At 36.5% G+C, this 24,202-nt stretch overlaps 1 protein-coding gene across 24 annotated transcripts in view; it reads right to left on the reverse strand.

The window, feature by feature from the left end:
- Positions 1–24,202, reverse strand: part of Trpm (transient receptor potential cation channel, subfamily M) — a 793,755-nt gene that overhangs the window by 565,493 nt on the left and 204,060 nt on the right. The window contains exon 1 of one of the 24 annotated variants that reach the window (XM_067775794.1): positions 5,659–5,683. The exons of the other annotated variants lie outside the window; for them this stretch is intronic. The gene's annotated coding sequence lies outside the window, so the exon portion shown is untranslated. Of the gene's footprint in view, positions 1–5,658; positions 5,684–24,202 lie in introns of those variants that run through there. 24 annotated transcript variants of the gene reach the window in all.

Below are 24,202 nucleotides of genomic sequence, written 5' to 3' on the forward strand. Positions count from 1 at the left end.
CGATTTCGTTTGACCACATGGAACCTTCTAGGCCATCCCGCCCTTCCACTCCCTAGATCCATTAGGATCTTGGAGTCGCCAGAACCTCGACTTTTAAAGAAAGAGTATTCGTCGCGGTTAGGTGAGGTTGACAATTGGGTTGGAGAAGCTATATATTGCGCTGGCAATCCCTTGAAATGGTTGCGCTTCACACCCCTTTGAATCAATTTCGTATTATAGTCGCCTCTTACGTCAAGCATACCTGTCGCGGGTATATTCCAAGCGCTCTAACCCTAATATTCTTCCTAACTAGCGCGCAGCGTTTCTTAAATATCTGTTAGTGAGTTTTTTCCCTTGTATAAGAAATGACCAATGGCCAATGAAGCGCAGCCCATCGTACACACATCATAATACGAACGTTAATTTAAGAGTTTTGCAACCTTCTGCTAACGCTCGAATCACTAAACTGTTGAATAAATAACTCCAATATTCGATAATGCAAAATTTTCTTTATTAGACTACTTTCAAAATAACACTTCTACTTCTCAACAGATAGCGTGCTTAAATCAAACTCAATTGCTGATTGTTCAGATTGCGCTCTTTTATACTCTTCGATTTCCTCGTTCCATACTTCTAGGCGTTTCCAGAATTTACTTATTTACCAACTATAAAATTATTTCTACAGATGCACGTGTATAGCTTCTCATATGCGCGTGTATATATGAGTCATACTTGCACAAATTATTGCCTACTTTTGGGAATATCTCAGATATATGTATGTGTTTGTGCGTTGCTCTCCGCTGCTTGTATGGACATATGTGTAGACATAATGATTAATTTGGTTATGTGCATACAAGTCACTGCTCAGTATCGGCTTAGAGATGATAGTATCCCTTAGTGTTGCTAGTTTTCGTTACAATATATAACTTCACAATTTGGATTGCATCAATTTTTGTCTCACCGATGACATTTATAAAACCTATTATAATTTGCGTATATACGATATTATGACTTTTTTTACATAATAGTAATTATTGAATATTAAGTATCTCAGCCTATGCATTACAACCAGAAATCCTGAGATAGTTTTATCAGAATGTTTCAACAAAGGAATATCGCGTACAATTGTTACACTTGTGACGATGGAACATCCCTACTTTTAAAAAATCACTACTTACTCCCTGCTATTATTGACATACAAAATTAGTATATAGTTTGTAAATAAATCGGTTTGGATATAGAAATGAAATACACAAAACTCAAACTTCTCAAGCCGTTACTTTCTTTCTTTTGCCCATCACAGGTCTATTGGACTAGTTTTTCAAACAGTTCGATCAGTGCGTTATTTAGCTACACCTTTTGCTATGTAAAATTATGTTATCATAGCATATCGCCTTCTAAAAGCCCTGGACAACTTACCTTATTCATAACGCCGTTTTCACAGTATTTTTTTATTCTTTAGCTATATGTCACCTTTTAAAAAACGTGATAGCTTCATAAAATAGAAAATGGAAAAATCGCTAGCCATCTACACAATCAATAAGTCACCTAGCAACTATATTTCAAAATGAAAAGTAAAATCCCAAAAACGTCAATAAATTCGCACCACCTCGCTGTGTATTTTTACGCTTGTAAATATATCTTCGTTTGTGCCTAATGTCCACTTTCCGGGAGTGAAGCCATGTTGCCTCGGTGACAGTCTTTCAGCTTGTTATGCGGCGTACAACATAACCTACGGCTTAGAAACTTTTACGTTTTCTTATAAATGTGGGCAGTGCAACGCCAATTATCCGAAATTTCTGTTTTTAATGATCTATCTTTGGTAACGAACTACCGCATTTTTTGAAATTTCGATATCAATTTATTTTAAAAGTGGACGGGGCTGTCAGCCGATTTTGCTAATTAATGTAAAGTGAGTATATAATGGCAGGGAAAACCTAAACGCCACATCTCAGTATGGTATCTTCAATGGCTTGGGATTTATTGCATAAAAGACTTTCGAGTTTTACTTTTCTAAATGTAGGCGGTGCCACGCCTGTTTACCAAAATTTTTCGAAATTTATATCTCTCGTCATAAAATCAACCGTCCTATCATGTTTTATCACCTTACCTAACTTTGTTAATGAGGTATCGAAGCTTTTCCATTTTTCGAAATCGAAAAAGTGTGTGATATAAGCCAGTCACAAAATTTCTTAAATATATCAAGTTATCGTGTTATAGGGCGGACAGACGGACGTTTGGACATGGGTTAATAAACATATTTTTGGATGCTGAAATTTTGATATAAGGAAGTATATATGTAAATCTATCTCGAATTCTTTATGCGATCGCTTGCAACCGTAATCCAATCAAAGCTGTAATAGCCCTATGTACCAGTAAACGCTGCCTATAAAAATTGTCTAGATCCAGACGAATGTTATTTGGCTAAGCCAATATACTTACCCCTTATTCATAAAAAATAAAAAGCGTTAACAAAGCTCTTATAGCTGATTCGAATATCGTATGGAATTGTCAGTTTAAAAAGCTTCATAAACCTGTTTCTTTTTTATGAATAAGGGGGATAAAGTTAATAAAATAATTACAAAGTTGGTTTTACCTTACCGCGTTTGGGACCCCAATTTCACATTTTTAATAAGAAGATTATGTGGGTAGTGGGTACTTAGTAACGTTATTGAAAACTCAGTTTCTATATTTTTTATAAACTTAGTGCACTGTGTCCAACTATGCACATATCACATAAATGGTCTCAACTAATGCGGTTAAATATAAAGAAACCATTAAAAGTAAATTTTCTTTTGAAAAATTATAGCAAAATGTTTTGTCAATGTTGGGCTAATTTCGTTTCACTGGAATATATATATATATATATGAAGATCTTGAGTTTGTTATTCTGGCAGAACAAAAGCTGCTTACTTAACTAATTAACCGCGTATTCAGGAAATTTCTATGGAAATGTCACTTTAAACAGCTTTATAAACCGTTAGTACGTCCTTGTTTCAAGGTATAAAATACCGAGTGCATTAAAAACAAGTAAGGAAGGTTAAGTTCGGGTGTAACCGAACATTACATACTCAGTTGAGAGCTTACTTACTTAATTGGCGCTTAACCGTCTAAACGGTTATGGCCGTCCAACAAGGCGCGCCAGTCGCTCCTTCGCTCCGCCAACCGGCGCCAATTGGTCACACCAAGGGAGTTTAAATCGTTTTCCACCTGGTCCTTCCAACGGAGTGGGGGCCGCCCTCTACCTCTGCTTCCATAGGCGGGTTCCGATAGAAACACTTTCTTGGCAGGAGCATCATCTTTCATTCGCATAACATGGCCTAGCCAGCGCAGCCGCTGCGTTTTACTTCGCTGGACTATGTTGATGTCTGCGTATAGCTCGTACAGCTCATCATTAAATCTTCTTCGGTACTCGCCATCGCCAACGCGTAGAGGTCCATAAATCTTTCGAAGAACTTTTCAGTTGAGAGCTATGGTGACAAAATAAGGGAAAATAACCATGTAGGAAAATGAACCGAGGGAAACCCTGGAATGTGTTTGTATGAAATGTGTATCAAATGAAAGGCATTAAAGAGTATTTTATGGGGGAGTGGGCCAAAGTTCTATAGGTGGACGCCATTTAGGGATATCGCCATAAAGGTGGATCAGGGTTGACTCTAGAATTTGTTTGTACGATATGGGTATCAAATGAAAGGTGTTAATGAGTATTTTAAAAGGGAGTAATCCTTAGTTCCATAGGTGGACGCCGTTTCGATATATCTCCATAAAGGTGGACCAGGGGTGACCCTAGAATTTGTTTGTACGATATGGGTATCAAATTAAAGGTGTTAATGAGTATTTTAAAAGGGAGTAATCCTTAGTTCCATAGGTGGACGCCGTTTCGATATATCTCCATAAAGGTGGACTAGGGGTGACACTAGAATGTGTTTGTACAATATGGGTATCAAATGAAAGGTGTTAATGAGTATTTTAAAAGGGGGTGGGCCTTAGTTCTATAGGTGGACGCAGTTTCGAAATATCGCCATAAAGGTGGACCAGGGGTGAATCTAGAATGTGTTTGTACGATATGGGTATCAAATGAAAGGTGGTAATGAGTATTTTAAAAGGGAGTGGGCCTTAGTTCTATAGGTGGACGCCATTTCGATTATCGCCATAAAGGTGGACCAGGGATTACTCTAGAATGCGTTTGTACAATATGGGTATCAAACGAAAGGTGTTAATGAGTATTTTAAAAGGGAGTGGGCCTTAGTTCTATAGTTGGACGCCTTTTCGAGGTATCGCAATAAAGGTGGACCAGGGGTGACTCTAGACTTTGTTTGTACGATATGGGTATCAAATGAAAGGTGTTAATGAGTATTTTTAAAAGGGAGTGGGCCTTCGTTCTATAGGTGGACGCCTTTTCGAGATATCGCCATAAAGGTGGACCAGGGGTGACTCTAGAATGTGTTTGTACGATATGGGTATCAAATTAAATGTATTAATGAGAGTTTTAAAAGGGAGTGATGGTAGTTGTATATGTGAAGGCGTTTTCCAGATATCGACCAAAATGTGGACCAGGGTGACCCAGAGCATCATCTGTTGGATACCGCTAATTTATTTATATATGTAATACCTGCCAAGATTTCAAGGGTTTTTTAATTCGCCCTGCAGAACTTTTTCATTTGCTTCTACTTAATATGGTAGGTGTCACAACCATTTTACAAAGTTTTTTCTAAAGTTATATTTTGCGTCAATAGACCAATCCAATTACCATGTTTCATACCTTTTTTCGTATTTGGCATAGAATTATGGCATTTTTTTCATTTTTCCTAATTTTCGATATCGAAAAAGTGGGCGTGGTCATAGTCGGATTTCGTTCATTTTTTATACCAAGATAAAGTGAGTTCAGGTAAGTACGTGAACAAAGTTCAGTAAAGATATGTCGATTTTTGCCCAAGTTATCGTGTTAACGGCCATGCGGAAGGACAGACGAACAATGTGTATAAAAACTGGGCGTGGCTTCAACCGATTTTGCCCATTTTCACAGAACGTTAACGTCATAAAATCTATGCCCCTACCAAATTTCAAAAGGATTGGTAAATTTTTGTTCGACTTATGGCATTAAAAGTATCCTAGACAAATTAAATGAAAAAGGGCGGAGCCACGCTCATTTTGAAATTTTCTTTTATTTTTGTATTTTGTTGCACCATATCATTACTGGTGTTGAATGTTGACATAATTTACTTATATACTGTAAAGATATTAACTTTTCTTTTAAAATTTGAATTTAAAAAAAAATTTTTTTTAAAAGTGGGCGTGGTCGTTCTCCGATTTTGCTAATTTTTATTAGGCAGACATATAGTAATATGAGTAACGTTCCTGCCAAATTTCATAATGATATCTTCAACGACTGACAAATTACAGGTTGCAAAACTTTTAAATTACCTTCTTTTAAAAGTGGGCGGTGTTACGCCCATTGTCCAAAATTTTACTAATTACCTCAAAATTTACTAAAGTTTTCGTGTTAACGGACGGACGGACGGATATGGCTCAATCAAATTTTTTTTCGATCCTGATGATTTTGATATATGGAAGTCTATATCTATCTCGCTTCCTTTATACCTGTACACCAACCGTTATCCCATCAAAGTTAATATACTTTGTGAGCTCCGCTCAACTGAGCATAAAAAACCAATTTACCTTGTATGGCTTTAACTTAAGCTTGGAAGTATTTTATCGTGTCGAATTCCCGAAATCTAAAATGAAAAGTTTTTGATTATTTTTCTTTCATACGACCAAATTATGTATAAATAGCGCCCATAAATCTTATGTTCCTTTACTTAATATTTAACAAACAACGGAAAATCTTAAAGTAAAATGAATTCACGAAATCACTTCGCGTTGCTGTTTGCCGTGCTTAGTTGCTTTTGAAATATATAAATGCTCAATATCGCATTTGAAATGGAGAAGATAGAAATATAGACAAAAGCCAATATTTGGTAGCAATACATAATGCGGGTGTGTATAATTGCACTGGTGCATTAAAGCTGCGCATTGTGCGGCACACATAAGAGAGAACCTCATCGTTGTGGCAGCTGGTGTAACCAATTTAAACGATATAAGAGAACATGGACAGATGCGGAGTGTACATTATCCACGTGATTATAATGTCCGAATAGCAAATATGGATTTAGGTGTGCTTGAATTGCTTTCACGGGTCTTACAAAACAAATATAGCACTTTGCGATACTACATTGAACCTGGGCATAAAGATGCGAGTCAGCGGATGGGGTGCAGCAAGTGGATAATGTAGGTACACTCCGCATATGTTCTCTTATATCGTTTAAATTGGTTACACCAGCTGCCACAACGATGAGGTTATCTCTGATGTGTGCCGCACAATGCGCGGCTGTAAGCACCATTTGCAAACTTATTAAGGCACCAGCGCAAGCATACGCACCGGAATGATGTATTGATACCAAGTATGGGCTTCTCTCTATATTTCTATATTTTCCAAATGCGATATTGAGCATTTGTATATTTCAAAAACCAGCTAAGCACGGCAAACAGCAGCGCGAAGTTATTTCGTAAATTCATTTTACTTTAAGATTTTTTGTTGCTTGTTAAGTATTAAGTAAAGCAAGATAAGTTTTATGGGCGCTATTTATACATAATTTGGTCGTAAGATTTCAGGAATTCGACACAATAAAAATACTTCCAAGCTTAAGTTAAAGCCATACAAAGTAAATTCTTTTTACTTAATTGACTCGGCCTTTTATACCTTGAAACAAGGAGTACCAACGGTTTATAAAGCTGTTTCAATTGGCATTTCCATAGAAATTTCCTGAATACGCGGTTAATTAGTTAAATAAACAGCTTTTGTTCTGCCAGGATAACAAACTCAAGGTCTTTATGTATATTCCACCGAAACGAAATTAGCCCAACGTTGACAAAACATTTTGCTATAATTTTTCAAAAGAAAATTTACTTTTAATGGTTTCTTTATATTTAACCGCATTAGTTGAGACCATTTATGTGATATGTGCATAGTTGGGCACAGTGCACTAAGTTTATAAAAAATATAGAAACTGAGTTTTCAATAACGTTACTAAGTACCCACTACCCATAATATTCTTATTATAAATGTGAATTTGGGGTCGCAAACGCGGTAAGGTAAAAGGAACTTTGTAATTATTTGTTGAACTTTATCTGTTCTCTTTCTTATGAATAAGGCCTAGCCAGTTTCTCTTAGAAAAACAGAATAATTTAATATTCAATTATTATAATCCGTTGTTAAGCTCATGAATTCTTAAATACTAACCAAACGACATTCGTCAGAATCTAGACAATTTTTATACGCAGCGTTTACTTGTACAGCTTTGATTGCATAACGGTTGCAAGCGATCGCATAAAGAAGTCGAGATATACATTAGGGTGGAGTGATACCCATTGGATTTTTTTTTTTGCTGTTTTTTTTTTTGGTAATGGCCTAGCAACGAAAAGTTGTCTTTATAAGAGTTAACCAAAACCTCCAAATATTATTTTCGTAGCATGGCGTTTTGAGGTGCCCCCAGCCACAAGAAGTTGAGCAAAATAATCGCGATTTTACAAAGCTCATTTTTTACATATTTATTTTATTTCTTTTTTAATATACATAACTTTAGTAAAATTACATATTATAACTAAAAACGAGAAATTTTAAATGGTGTTTTACAGTTCTTTGTTGATGATAGTATGTTTCTAATCAAGTGTGTAAGTAAAAGTTTTACTGGCACATACTAAGCCATGAAAATCAGTAGGCTTTGAAATCATGAGCACAATAACAACAATCGAAAGTAAATCAATGACAAAAAAAAAAACAAAAAAAATGTTTGTACCTACCGTCTTTTTCAAAGTTTAGTCGCGTTGGCGCACCTCTAAACATACGATGGGTGAAATAAAAAATTTCAACCTTATTTCTGGTCTAGAATGGCAACTTTCTGGAGGTCAGCTAAAAGCGATTTCGAAAAAAAAATAAATTCACTCCACCCTAATATACATATATACCAAGAATATTTTTATTAACCCATGCCCGAATATCCGCCCTATAATACGATAACTTTATATTTTTACGAAATTTGGTAACTTTGTCGATATCGAAAATTTCGAAAAATGGAAAACCTTCGATACCTCATTACCAAGGTTAGGTAAGGTGATACAACTTGATAGGACGGTTGATTTTATGAAATTTGTTATGTAGGTATCTCTTTGCCTGGATTGGTATTTACGAAACTTTTTTCCGTGCAGCAGACCAGGAACCGATTTATTCGAACAAATTCTTTTCATGGCTCGATTTGCCTGACATTTGGTTTATAGGGAGCTATTTGCCTAGATAAGTATTAATAAGGCTTTTTTCCGGGAAATGAACCAGGGACCGCCTGGGACTGGAATTTTAACGAGGACTGGGACTGGCACCGGGCACGAGAAAGAGACGGAGAAAGGGATAGGGGTAGACGAATGTAGATAGTTAGGGATAGATGGATCGCAAAAGAAGTGAGGAAACAACGGAGAGGGAGAGAGAGACGCAGGGAAAGTGAAAGGCCCAGGGAAGATTGAACAAAAGATTAAGGAAAATAGGTAGAGAACAGGAGGGATAGCAAGAAGTAAAACGTGTTTAAAGCTTATTCAGATAAACCAAAGTTAGGGCAGAACAACGTATGCCGGGTATGCTTATATATATATATATATATATATATATATATTAGGGCGGGTCGATTTAAAAATCGCTCATTGCTCTGTGAAAATCGTATTCTAGGGATCAAAATAAGAAGCTTTGCCGAAGGAACCATACCTCTAAAACGAATTCTGGTGTCCCCCAATTTGGCTCGAACTTTTGGGTAGGGGCAAATTTTGAAAAATCCCACTTTGACCCATTTAGAGTGCTCCAATCGAGTCCAAATGTATGACCGACCCCCACTAACTTTGGAGGCCCGACCCACCGATGCCAGTGGCACACCCCCTGGAATCCCCCTGGGGGTTCACCATACAAACATTTCAAAAATCGCCGGTTTTGCACTTTACATGAAAAAATCAGCTAAATGGCTATGTTTTTTCTTTTTGGAGTTTATTTTTCTCTTTAGAAATTTATTTAGTCAGAACATATGTAAATGAAAAAATTAATTTAACTTAGTAATAGAAAAGAAATTTAAAAAAATTATTATAAATTAGCGTTTTTACAACCCCCTTTTAAAACCAAGGCATCACTGTGATGCATTTGCATGTCGTAAACATAGTTGTGCGGGTTTTTTATTCAACCGTTTTAAAAAATGAAGATATCACTGTGACACAATTGCAGATCGTAAAATTGCTTGTGTTGTTTTTTTAAGCCACCACAAGACACAGCAGGTTGAATTGAAATTACCATTTCATTCTTATTACCTTGTCTCGTAGACCATATATAACGCAACAGTTTCTTATTTTGATCCCTAGAATATGATTTTCACAGAGCAATGGGCGATTTTTTTGCCTCCCCACAAATCGACCAGCCCTAATATATATATATGTTTAATTCTATATTTTTTTTTTGGTCTTTAACTTTTTTAATATTTATACCCAGCTGTACTTGTACACAGGGTATTATAACGACGGTTGGTTGTACAGGTATAAAGGAATCAAGATAGATAGAGACTTCCATATATCAAAATCATCAGTATCGAGAAAAAATTTGATTGAGCCATGTCCGTTCGTCCGTCCGTCCATCCGTTAAACGATAACGTGAGTAAATATTGAGATATTTTCACCAAATTTAGTACACGATCTTATCTGGACCCATAATAGATTGTTGTTAAAATGAGCGGAATAGGATGATAACCACGCCCACTTTTTATATATATGTATAACATTTTGAAAAACACAAAAAACCTGATTATTTATTAAATAATACACCTAGAATGTTGAAATTTGACGTGTGGACTGATATTGAGACTCTTGATAAAAATTTGAAAAAAATTTTAAAATGGGCGTGCGATAAAATCAATTTTACAAATATTATTAATCATAAATCAAAAGTCGCTAAACCTACCGTAACAAAATTCGGCAGAGAGGTTGCGTTTACTACCGAAATCGGTTAAATATAAAAATTTTTTAAAAGGTTCGTGGACGAATAAAATAAGCTATATCTTTGCAAAAAAGAGCTTTATATCAATGGTATTTCATTTCCAAGTGAATTTATAACAACAAATAGGAAAAACTACAAATTTTTATAAATGGACGTGACACCGCCCCTTTTATCGCGAAGCAATTTTCTATGTTTCGGGAGCCATAACTCGAAGAAAAATTTGTACAAAGTAGAGCCACATGTATATGTATTATTGCGCAGCCTTGTAACACTATTAAGCACACAAAACAAACAACAACAGTATTTCAAGTGTACAGCTGGGTATGTAATATTCGGTTTCACCCGAACTTAACTTCCTTACTTTTTAATTATATTTAAAATTTTTAATCTCTTTTTATTTGTTTTTTATAAGAAAATATTCGTTTATAATGTTTTTTTCCGTTGCTCTGCTTCGTCATAATTTTAGGGATAGGTCCATATTTAGTAATTTATTTATTTATTTATTTATTACAGCTTATAAGCGTAGTTTAGTAAATCTATATCACATATTACATGAGATCTCTTCTATCTGTCTTATTGGAGTTGTACGACAATATGACAGTAATTTCTTTTTAAATACATTCAGCTCGTCACAGTTTCTTATATATGTATATAGGAAGTTCATTAAACATTTTTAAGGCTTTGTAAAATAAATTGAGGTGCCCCCTTTCCGTGGAAAAGAGCGGAAGCCTAAAACTATTCTTATTTCTAGTATTAATATTGAGAATATCTTTTTGGTATACAATATTATTGCTCAAATACTCCGGTAAATCCCCTTTTTATACTCAGCGTGCTTTGCACACAGAGTATATTAACTTTGATTGGATAACGGTTGGTTATACATGTATAAAGGAATCTAGATAGATATAGACTTCCATATATCAAAATAATCAGTATCGAAAAAAAATTGATTGAGCCAGGTCCGTCCGTCCGTCCGTTAGCACGATAACTTGAGTAAATATGGAGATATCGTCACCAAATTTCATACACCTAGAATGTTGAAATTTGACATGTGAAATGATATTGAGACTCTTGATAAAAATTTTGAAAATTTTTTTTAAATGGGCGTGGCACCGCCCAATTGTGATAAAATAAATTTTACAAATATTATTAATCATAAATCAAAAATAGTTAAACCTATCGTAACAAAATTCGGCAGAGAGGTTGCCGTTACTATAAGGAATGCTTTGAAAAAAAAAGGAACGAAATCCTTATAGCAGAAAATATTTCTAGTAAAAATGGACGGGATCGGGTAAAGACCACGGCAACTTAGATATGAAACAAGTTTAAAAGGGTCGTAGACTAGAATAGTAAGCTATAACTTAGCAAAAAATAGTTTTGAATCAATGATATTTCACTTATCAAGTTTTATTGTAAGAGCAAATGGGGAGACATTTTTTTTTTAAACGGCCGGTGCCACGTGTTATGTAAAAAAGTAATTTATCTGAAATGAAATATACAATTGAAGTTCACGCTTAGTATATAATGTTCTTGTTTAATATTCAAAACAAAAATCATTACAAAATAGAGTATGCGCTGTTTAACACTAAGCCATTGTAATTCCTTCAGCATATATTAATATAAACCTTATCGCCTTATTTTGCATTTTTTGCAAGCTATCTGTTATGTTATCTGCCACCAGAAACAGTGTTGTTGTTGTTGTAGCGATAAGGTTGCTCCCCGTAGGCTTTGGGGAGTGTTATCGATGTGATGGTCCTTTGCCGGATACAGATCCGGTACGCTCCGGTACCACAGCACCATAAAGGTGCTATCCCGAACACCTCGGAAACGATTTATGTGGCACATTAAACCTTCAGGGCATCCCCTCCCTCCCCACCCCAAGTTCCATGAGGAGCTCGGGGTCGCCGGAGCCTCGTCTGTTAGTGAAACAGGATTCGCCGCGGATAGGTGAGGTTGACAATTGGGTTTGGAGAAGCTATGTATTGCGCTGGTAACCTAAAGGGTTGCGCTACACAGCCCCTTGAATCTGGTATTTTAGTCGCCTCTTACGACAGGCATACCTACTGCGGGTATATTCTGACCCCCTAATCCGCTGGGGTAGAAACAGTATGGTAGGGCAGTAATTAGAATGGGGCTCGACTATAGTTCTATATACTAAGATATTGTGCTTCTTCGATACGTATTTACATGACGTGTACAGGAAACCTATTTTTTTAGCAATCTTTTGCTTAAGGCCATTTATGTGGTCTTCAAATTTCAATCTATTATCAATAACTATACCTAAATAGTTTAGTTTTGACACTTACATAAACACACCGTTGTCTATTTTTAGTTCATAGCTATTACTAACGGGGGTTCTTTAATTTGTTTGGCACATCTATAAGTATACATTATCTAGGTTAGGCTATGTTACGTTCAAGTGGCTGCCGTCCGCATCGGAGCGGCACACTTGGGCCTTTATAGGCCCATTGTGAAACCACACGTGTATTGACCTCAGCTATATCAGTCAGATCTACAGGAAACATCTTGCCCATGAAACGTTTCCTTTTTCTACCGAGCGCTGGACATTCGCAAAGTAGATGCCTAACAGTTGCAGGCTCTTCTTCGTTGCCGCAGCTTCTACAACAATCATTAAATGGAGCGCCAATCCTTTCCGCATGCGGTCCAATACAGATGTGACCAGTGAGAAGACCCACAACTAAGAAACGATCCCTCTTACGGAGGGTGAGAAGCTCACGCGATCTCTTCTCATTCCATTCCGGACATGTGAGTTTCGCCGTGTGACATCCATCATGATGTTTCCACCTAGCTCCCGTTTCCATCAATAGAGCCTCTTTTATCTTGAGCTTGCAGGTGGAGATCGGCATGCCCAACCTCTTCCAGGATGGCGAAAGTGGAAGGGAGGTACCCTTTCTTGCAAGCTCATCCACCATCTCATTATCTGGTATGCCCCTATGCCCCGGAGCCCATACGAGATGCAGAGTAAACTGTTCAGCTATCACGTTAAGTGATATGCGACAGTCTACTACAGTTTCAGAATTAGTTGTGACAGAGTCGAGTGATTTCAGCGCTGTTTGACTGTCTGATAAAATATAAATGTGTCTCTGAGAGACTACCTTCTGCCTTGGGCAGTCCACAGCGTCTTGTATGGGTACAAACTCGGCTGCTACAATCTACGCTGCAGTGATCCGGAAGGCGAAACGATCTTTATATCTCCAATCGTTCCGAATAGATACCCCCTCCGACCGTTTTCCAGTTTAGATCCAGCTGTGTAGATCTGAATACTGGCAGTGGGCTAATATGTGTCATTTACCCACTGTTCCCTCTCAGGGATTAATATCTCGTATCCCTTGTTAAAGTTGGTATGTGGTTTGCACAATCCGTCCATTCTGGTAAGCAGAATCTGTCTAAAATCTCAGTATGGTTGCAGTGAGACCATGTGGTCAGTTTCCTCATCCTAATAGCTGCACATGCTGCATATTTAATGCATACTATATCTATAGTTAGTAGGTTATGCACAATATTGCAGATCTTTGCACCTTTTGAAGAGCAAGAACCGTCGATGATTTATTCAGCGCGAACCACCATACCGCCACCCCATATAGCTATATTGTCCTAACTATGGCCGTGTATATCCAATGCACTATCATAGGGGACATACCCCATTTCCCTCCAATTGCCCCTTTACATGTGTAGAGGGCAACGTGGCCTTACGGACACGCGCCGTGGTGTTTTGTGTCCAGTTCAATTTCTTATCAAGTGTGAGCCCTAGATAGTTGGCGGACTCACTTATCCTTAGCACTGTGTTCGCAAGCACTGGAGCTGAGAGAGTTGGCATCTTATACCTCCTCGTAAAGAGCACCATCTCCGTTTTATTTGGGTTCACGCTCAGACCATTATCATTGGCCCATACTGCTACCCTTCTTGGTTCCACCTGCATTATATCGCAGAGAGTTTGTGGAAACTTCCCACTTATCACCAAGGCAAGGTCTTCAGCATACGCTATAGCTTTACTGCCCCTCTCCTCCTCCAAGTCCCTTAGCAGCTGATTCACCACCAAGACCCACAGTAGAGGGGATAGGACTCCACCTTGGGGAGTTCCCCTACTGACGAACCTGAGCAGAGATCTGCAATGAGTAGTTGTAAACTGAACGCGACATAGGCAAAGTCACAATAAAATATGATTTTAAGTTAGTTAGCACTGTTTGACACAATTTTATGTGCTTCATACTTACATATGCTTCAACTAACTTACTCACATTTTATTTCGATTATGAATATGCCCCAATATATTCGCATCATGATATAAAAAATCGTGTACTCATACTCAGTCAGGGTTATTTAAACGTAGCGATTCGTATCAGTAATTTGATTGAGAGTGTTTTTCATCCTGACACCGCGTTAGCGTTGAACGCGAAAGATCTGACAACCGAAGATGCTGATATCCGAAGTGAAGCCACTTTTGGCAAACACATACGATATGTTTTCTCGAAAATCTGTATATTCATATGTATATATGTATGTATTTAACGTTTTGTTGTTGCAAGAACACGTGAAAATGTGTATGCACATATAAACAAATTCATTTGAATGAGTTGAACAAATCATGGAGCGTATTCCAAAAGCACAACTTTACGACAAATTAGTGAGCATAAAAATCTTCCGTTCTATTCACTCAACGGTTTTATCGATTGGTTCTTGACAGTTGGCTCAACGTATCGTTTCAAAAGCACAATTTCTTTCACTCAGCTGATAACTGATTATTAGCAAGATCAGTTAATTGATGGAACAAAAAACAATGATCAGATTGATGTTAATAATATAATACACTCAGACATTAACAAAACAGGAGGTCTTCCAAAAGAACTAGAAATATTTGTTGGTGGTTATGTTGAGATCTAACGTTGACGTTGCTAATGGACTTGTAAATGGAGCAATAGGTCACATCACTGAAATTATATGGTCATATTACAGACGTGCTCAACTATACCATAACGATATACCATCGGTTCGCGTAGACTTTGGTAACGATGGCGCTCACATAATACAGCCTAAACCAGTAGATTTTCCTTCTAAATTTAACCATGGCACAGCTGAAAGAAGAATGCTCCCGATTGTCTTGTCGTGGGCTTCAACTGTGCACAGAATGCAGGGAACTACTGTAGATCATGCTGTTATTTATCTGTGGCTTTAAGCCGAGTTAGGTCTTTAGTAGGTCTTCGAATCGAAGAAGTTGACTGTTCAAAGTTGACTTCGAATAAACCTTGTAATGCTGATGCATTAAAAGAAATGGATAGAATGAGAAACGTTACAAATAACTAAGTAAAGATTACATAATTAATTTAAACAATATTTTACCCTACTAAAATTAAAAAAAAAATTGATATTTAAATTAAATTTAAGAAAAAAGCTTTTCTAAGAACAAGCTTTTATTACTTGTTAATAAAACGAACTAAACAGAAAAAAATAAAATTAAAGAAAAAAAAACTTTTTTAAAAATCAGCTTTTATTATTAATTAATAAAATTAACTAAAAAGTAAAAAATAAAATTTAAGAAAAAAAAATCTTTTATTATTGGTTAATAAAATTATCTAAAAAGTACAAATAAATTGACTATAAAGAAATATAACACTTTATAAGTTCATTGTAACCTTTAACGATAATTAGGCTTCTTCGTCTGCGACAAAAAAATTCCATATTGTACATAATTATATATTTTTATACTCAGTTGAGCAGAGCTCACAGAGTATATTAAGTTTGATTGGATAACGGTTGGTTGTGCATACATAAAGGAATCGAGATAGATATAGACTTCCATATATCAAAATAATCAGGATCGAAAAAAAATTTGATTGAGCCATGTCCGTCCGTCCGTCCGTCCGTCCGTCCGTTAACACGATAACTTGAGTAAATTTTGAGGTAACTTGATGAAATTTGGTACGTAGGTTCCTGAGCACTCATCTCAGATCGCTATTTAAAATGAACGATATCGGACAATAACAACGCCCACTTTTTCGATATCGAAAATTTCGTAAAACCGAAAAAGTGCGATAATTCATTACCAAAGACAGATAAAGCGACAAAACTTGGTAGATGAGTTGAATTTATGACGCAGAATAGAAAATTAGTAAAATTTTGGACAATGGGCGTGGCACCGCCCACTTTTAAAAGAAGGTAATTTATAATTTTTGCAAGCTGTAATTTGTCAGTCGTTGAAGATATCATGATGAAATTTGGCAGGGACGTTACTCCTATTACTATATGTACGCCTAACAAAAATTAGCAAAATCGGAGAAGGATCACGCCCACTTTTAAAAAAAAAAATTTTTTTAAGTAAAATTTTAACAAAAAATTTAATATCTTTACAGTATATAAGTAAGTTATGTCAACATTCAACTCCAGTAATGACATGGTGCAACAAAATACAAAAATAAAAGAAAATTTCAAAATGGGCGTGGCTCCGCCCTTTTTCATTTAATTTGTCTAGGATACTTTTAACGCCATAAGTCGAACAAAAATTAACCAATACTTTTGAAATTTGGTACGGGCATAGATTTTATGATGTTAACTGTTTTCTGTGAAAACGGGCGAAATCGGTTTATGCCACGCCCAGTTTTTATACACAGTCGTTCGTCTGTCCTTCCGCATGGCCATTAACACGATAACTTGAGTAAATTTTGAGGTAACTTGATGAAATTTGGTATGTAGGTTCCTGAGCACTCACCTCAGAAAACTATTTAAAATGAACAATATCGGACTATAACCACGCCCACTTTTTCGATATCGAAAATTTCGTTAAACCGAAAAAGTGCGATAATTCATTACCAAAGACAGATAAAGCGACGAAACTTGGTAGATGAGTTGAATTTATGACGCAGAATAGAAAATTAGTAAAATTTTGGACAATGGGTGTGGCACCGCCCACTTTAAAAAGAAGGTAATTTAAAACTTTTGCAAGCTGTAATTTGTCAGTCGTTGAAGATATCATGATGAAATTTGGCAGGGACGTTACTCCTATTACTATATGTACGCCTAATAAAAACTAGCAAAATCGGAGAAGGACCACGCCCACTTTAAAAAAAAAATTTTTTTAAAGTACAATTTTAACAAAAAATTTAATATATTTACAGTATATAAGTAAATTATGTCAACATTCAACTCCAGTAATGACATGGTGCAACAAAATACAAAAATAAAAGAAAATTTCAAAATGGGCGTGGCTCCGCCCTTTTTCATTTAATTTGTCTAGGATACTTTTAACGCCATAAATCGAACAAAAATTAACCAATCCTTTTGAAATTTGGTAGGGGCATAGATTTTATGATGTTAACTGTTTTCTGTGAAAACGGGCGAAATCGGTTTATGCCACGCCCAGTTTTTATACACAGTCGTTCGTCTGTCCTTCCGCATGGCCGTTAACACGATAACTTGAGCAAAAATCGACATATCTTTAATGAACTTAGTTCACGTACTTACTTGAACTCACTTTATTTTGGTATGAAAAATGAACGAAATCCGACAATGACCACGCCCACTTTTTCGATATCGAAAATTACGAAAAATGAAAAAAATGCCATAATTCTATACCAAATACGAAAAAAGGGATGAAACATGGTGAGGTAATTGGATTGGTTTATTGACACGAAATATAACTTTAGAAAAAACTTTATAAAATGGTTGTGACACCTACCATATTAAGTAGAAGAAAATGAAAAAGTTCCGCAGGGCGAAATAAAAAACCCTTAAAATGTTGGCAGGTATTACATATATAAATAAATTAGCGGTATCCAACAGATGATGTCCTGTGTCACCCTGGTCCACATTTTGGTCGCGATCTGGAAAACGCCTTCACATATACAACTACCACCACTCCCTTTTAAAACTCTCATTAGTACCTTTAATTTGATACCCATATCGTACAAACACATTCTAGAGTCACCCTGGTCCACCTTTATGGCGATATTTCGAAACGGCGTCCACCTATAGAACTAAGGCCCACTCCCTTTTAAAATACTCATTAACACCTTTCTTTTGATACCCATATTGTACAAACAAATTCTAGGGTCACCCCTGGTCCACCTTTATGCCGATATCTCGAAACGGCGTCCACCTATGGAACTAAGGATTACTCCCTTTTAAAATACTCATTAACACCTTTCTTTTGATACCCATATTGTACAAGCAAATTCTAGGGTCACCCCTGGTCCACCTTTATGGCGGTATCTCGAAACGGCGTCCACCTATGGAACTAAGGATTACTCCCTTTTAAAATACTCATTAACACCTTTCATTTGATACCCATATCGTACAAACGCATTCTAGAGTCAACCCTGATCCACCTTTATGGCTATATCCCTAAATGGCGTCCACATATAGAACTATGGTCCACTCCCTCATAAAATACTCTTTAACACCTTTCATTTGATACCCATATCGTACAAACGCATTCTAGAGTCACCCCTGGTCCACCTTTATGGCGATATCTCGAAAAGGCGACCACCTATACAACAACCACCACTCCCTTTTAAAACCCTCATTAATACCTTTAATTTGATACCCATATCGTACAAACACATTCTAGACTCACCCCTGGTCCACCTTTATGGCGATATTTCGAAACGGCGTTCACCTATAGAACTAAGGCCCACTCCCTTTTAAAATACTCATTAACACCATTCGTTTGATGCCCATATTGTACAAACAAATTCTAGGGTCACCCCTGATCCACCTTTGTGGCGATATCTCGAAACGGCGTCCACCTATGGAACTAAGGATTACTCCCTTTTAAAATACTCATTAACACCTTTCTTTTGATACCCATATTGTACAAACAAATTCTAGGGTCACCCCTGGTCCACCTTTATGGCGATATCTCGAAACTGCGTCCACCTATGGAACTAAGGATAACTCCCTTTTAAAATACTCATTAACACCTTTCATTTGATACCCATATTGTACAAACAAATTCTAGGGTCACCCCTGGTCCACCTTTATGGCGATATCTCGAAACGGCGTCCACCTATGGAACTAAGGATTACTCCCTTTTAAAATACTCATTAACATCTTTCGTTTGATACCCATATTGTACAAACGCATTCTAGGGTCACACCTGGTCCACCTTTATGGCGATATCTCGAAACGGCGTCCACCTGTGGAACTAAGCATCACTCCCTTTTAAAATACTCATTAACACCTTTCTTTTGATACCAATATTGTACAAACAAATTCTAGGGTCACACCTGGTCCACCTTTGTGGCGATATCTCGAAACGGCGTTTACCTGTGGAACTAAGGATTACTCCCTTTTAAAATACTCATTAACACCTTTCATTTGATACCCATATCGTACAAACGCATTCTAGAGTCACCCCTGGTCCACCTTTATGGCGATATCTCGAAAAGGCGACCACCTATACAACTACCGCCACTTCCTTTTAAAACCCTCATTAATACCTTTAATTTGATACCCATATCGTACAAACAAATTCTAGGGTCACAACTGGTCCACCTTTATGGCGGTATCTCGAAACGGTGTCCACCTATGGAACTAAGGATTACTCCCTTTTAAAATACTCATTAACACCTTTCTTTTGATACCCATATTGTACAAACAAATTCTAGGGTCACCCCTGGTCCACCTTTATGCCGATATCTCGAAACGGCGTCCACCTATGGAACTAAGGGTTACTCCCTTTTAAAATACTCATTAACACCTTTCATTTGATACCCATATCGTACAAACGCATTCTAGAGTCAACCTGATCCACCTTTATGGCTATATCCCTAAATGGCGTCCACCTATAGAACTATGGCCCACTCCCTCATAAAATACTCTTTAATGCCTTTCATTTGATACACATGACATACAAACACATTCCAGGGTTTCCCTCGGTTCATTTTCCTACATGGTTATTTTCCCTTATGTTGTCACCATAGCTCTCAACTGAGTATGTAATGTTCGTTTACACCCGAACTTAACCTTCCTTACTTGTTAATATTAAAACTTTACACCAAAATTATTAAATCTTACAGTTTATATCACAGTCCTAATTGTTCCAATAAAAGCGTGTTAAATTTTGATGGTATAACTAAGAACATTTAGGACCTCCTTTTCTTGCTATCACAATGTAACACGCTTTTTATTAGAACAATTAGGACTGTGATATAAACTGCAAGATTTAATAATTTTGGTGTAAAGTTTTAATGTTAAAAATATATAATTATGTACAATGTGGAATTTTTTTGCCGCAGACGAAAAAGCCTAATTATCGTTAAAGGTTACAATGAACTTATAATTTGTTATATTTGTTTACAGTCAATTTATTTATAGTTTTTAGTTAATTTTATTAACCAATAATAAAAGCTTATTTTTAAAAAAGTTTTTTTTCATTAATTTTTTTAACTAATAAAATAAATAATAAATAAATAAATACACGTTTAATTCAGGAAATTTCTATGGAAATGTCAATTGAAACAGCTTTATAAACCGTTGGTACTTCCTTGTTTCAAGGTATAAAAGGCCGAGTCAATTAAGTAAAAAGCATTTACTTTGTATAGCTTTAATTAAGCTTAGAAGTATTGCTATTCTGTCGAATTCCTGAAATCTAAAATGAAAAGTTTTTAATTAGTTTTTTGTCACACGACCAAATTATGTATAAATAGCGTTCATAAAACTTATCTTGCTTTACTTAATACTTAACAAGCAACGGAAAATCATACACTAAAATGAATTTACGAAATAACTTCGCGCTTCTGTTTGCCGTGCTTAGCTGCTGTTGTTTGTACTTGTTTTTTATATACTTGTAATTTTATGTTATAGCAATCACATATCAGTTTGTTAAATATGTCAGAAATTTTTAGAAAATTATTTTATTCATTTTCTGAACTTTGTATCGAACACAATTATAACTATATAAATTTCACTGCGATTTTATATAATTACAAAAGGTTATGGGCGATATCAAGAAAGACTCGTCTCATGGAATCTTGCAATTTCATGGTAAAAATTTTGAAAACTGGAGTTTTCGCGTGCAACTACATTTAGATGCACTGGACCTTCTTGAAGTCATAAAGGAGGCTCCTCCGGCAGAGCAGAACTTGGCAGAGCAGTTCAGCAAAAAGGATAAGAAAGCGAAATCAGTTTTGGTCAGCTTAGTTGCTGATGAATACCTGGAGTATGTTCGAGAGAAGGAAACATCCACAGAGATGTGAGCAGCTTTGGAATGCACTTTTGCGAAGAAGTCTGTTTCGAGTCAGATATTGGTACGTAAATAGTTAACCAATTTAAAAATGAAGAAAAGTGATGATTTACGCAAACATTTTCTGGTTTTTGATGAGCTTATACGTAAACTCAAATCGTCCGGAGCAACTGTTACAGAGAATGATGTTGTTGCGCAATTATTTGCAACCTTACCCGAGGTTTATGATCCTGTTGTTACAGCTCTTGAGAATATGAGCGAAGCAGAACTTAATGTTGATCTGGTGAAGCAGCGGCTTTTAGCAGAGGAAGCTAAACGTATAGATCGGGAAGATGGGCAATGTGATGTTGATAAAGTTACAGCATTTTCTGGAGAATTTAAGAAATTCACTGGGGTTTGCCATATAGATGCAAGAAGCGGGGCCATATGAAAAATATATGTTAAATTGCCGCAAAGCAAAGTCAGCGCGGCATCGAGCTTCAAATCAGTATGTTTTATGACTTCACTTCTATCATCTACTAAGCGGGAATCTTTGAGAAATACTGTTGTTTTTAAGATTAACTCTGGGGCGACTGATCATATGTGCAATTCTATGTCGTGTTTTTCTACATTGGAAGATTTACAGAATCCGGTTATTATTAGTGTAGCAAAAGAGAAGCAAGGTATCCAAGCTAGTTCGGTGGGTTGTATTAATGGTTGGTCAAACGGTGTTTTTGTTACCATTAAGGAAGTTTTATTTGTCCCAAATCTTCGAGATAGCTTACTGTCGGTTCCAAAACTGACGTCTGTAGGAATAACAATAACATTTTCTGGTGATGTTGCGTTTTTTCAAAAGGGAGGCATAACAATACTGAAGGCATATAAAAATGGAAATCTCTATGAAATGCATCTGGATTGTAAAAGGGAGTCTCATTGGAGTAAAATTGATGAAAGTAACTTGTGGCATAAACGAATGGGTAACGCAAGTGATAGTTCAGTTCAAGATCTTGTTCAAAATCAAATGGTTCGTGGCTTGGAAACATATATGCCCGTTGGTTTCTGTGATGTATGTATTCAAGGAAAGCATTGCCGAAGTCCACCGTGGTGTGATGGTAGCGTGCTCCGCCTATCACACCGTATGCCCTGGGTTCAACTCCCGGGCAAAGCAACATCAAAATTTTAGAAATAAGATTTTTCAATTAGAAGAAAATTTTTCTAAGCGGGGTCGCCCCTCGGCAGTGTCTGGCAAGCGCTCCGATTGTATTTCTGCCATTAAAAGCTCTCAGTGAAAACTCATCTGCCTTGCAGATGCCGTTCGGAGTCGGCATAAAACATGTAGGTCCCGTCCGGCCAATTTGTAGGGAAAAATCAAGAGGAGCACGACGCAAATTGGAAGAGAAGCTCGGCCTTAGATCTCTTCGGAGGTTATCGCGCCTTACATTTATTTTTATTTTTTTATTTTTTATTTATTGCCGAAGTCCATTTAACGGTAGTCGTCCAACATCATCACGTTTGCTAAAAAGGATTCATACAGATATATGTGGTCCTTTTGATCCGATGACATCGGATGGGTACAAATATTTTGTAAGTTTCATAGACGATTTTAGTCATTTCGCGGTTATATATTTAATTATATATATATATATATATATATATATGAAGACCGTGAGTTTGTTATTCTGGCAGAACAAAAGCTGTTTATTTAACTAATTAACCGCGTATTCAGGAAATTTCTATGGAAATGTCAATTTAAACAGCTTTATAAACCGTTGGTACTTCCTTGTTTCAAGGTATAAAAGGCCGAGTGAATTAAGTAAAAGAAATTTACTTTGTATGGCTTTAACTTAAGTTTAGAAGTATTGTTATTGTGACGAATTCCTGAAATATAAAGTGAAACGTTTTTGATTATTTTTTCTTTATACGACCAAATTATGTATAAATAGCGCCCATAAAACTTATCTTGCTTTACTTAATACTTAACAAGCTACGGAAAGTCTTAAACTAAAATGAATTCACGAAATAACTTCGCGCTTCTGTTTGCCGTCCTTAGCTGCTTTTTGAAATATACAAATGCTCAATATCGCATTTGGAATAGAAAAAATAGGCATATAGAGAAAAGCCCATATTTGGTATCCATACATCATTCTGCTGCGTACGCTTGCACGGGTGCATTAATAAGATTGCAAATGGTGCTTACAGCTGCGCATTGTGTGGCACACATAAGACAGAACGACATAACTGTGGCAGCTGGTGTAACCAATTGAAACGATATAAGAGAACATGGACATATGCGGAGTGTACCTACGTTATCCACTTGTTGCACCCCATCCGCTGACTCGCATCTTTATGCCCAGTTTCAATGTAGTATCGCAAAGTGCTATTATTTGTACTGTAGGATCCGGTATAATGGGTGAAAGCCATTTAAGCACACCTATATTCATATTTGCTATTCGGACATTTTAATCACATGTATAATGTACACTCCCCACACTGCGAATCTGCCCATGCCCTCTTATATTGTTAAAATTGGTTACACCAGCTGCTACAACGATGAGGTTCTCTCTGATATGTGCCACACAATGCGCAGCTGTAAGCACCATATGCAATCTTATTAATGCACCGTTGCAAGCATACGCACCAGAAAGATGTATTGATACCAAATACGGGCTTTTCTCTATATTCCTATCTTTTCCAAATGCGATATTGAGTATTTGTATATTTCAAAACGCAGCTAAGGACGGCAAACAGCAGCGCGGAGTTATTTCGTGAATTCATTTTAGTTTAAGACTTTCCGTAGCTTGTTAAGTATTAAGTAAAGCAAGATAAGTTTTATGGGCGCTATTTATACATAATTTGGTCGTGTGACAAAAAACTAATTAAAAACTTTTCACTTTAGATTTCAGGAATTCGACAGAATAGCAATACTTCTAAGCTTAATTAAAGCTATACAAAGTAAATGCTTTTTACTTAAT

Source organism: Eurosta solidaginis, chromosome 3 (genome assembly GCF_040869045.1).
Source record: "Eurosta solidaginis isolate ZX-2024a chromosome 3, ASM4086904v1, whole genome shotgun sequence".
Lineage (NCBI taxonomy): Eukaryota > Metazoa > Arthropoda > Insecta > Diptera > Tephritidae > Eurosta > Eurosta solidaginis.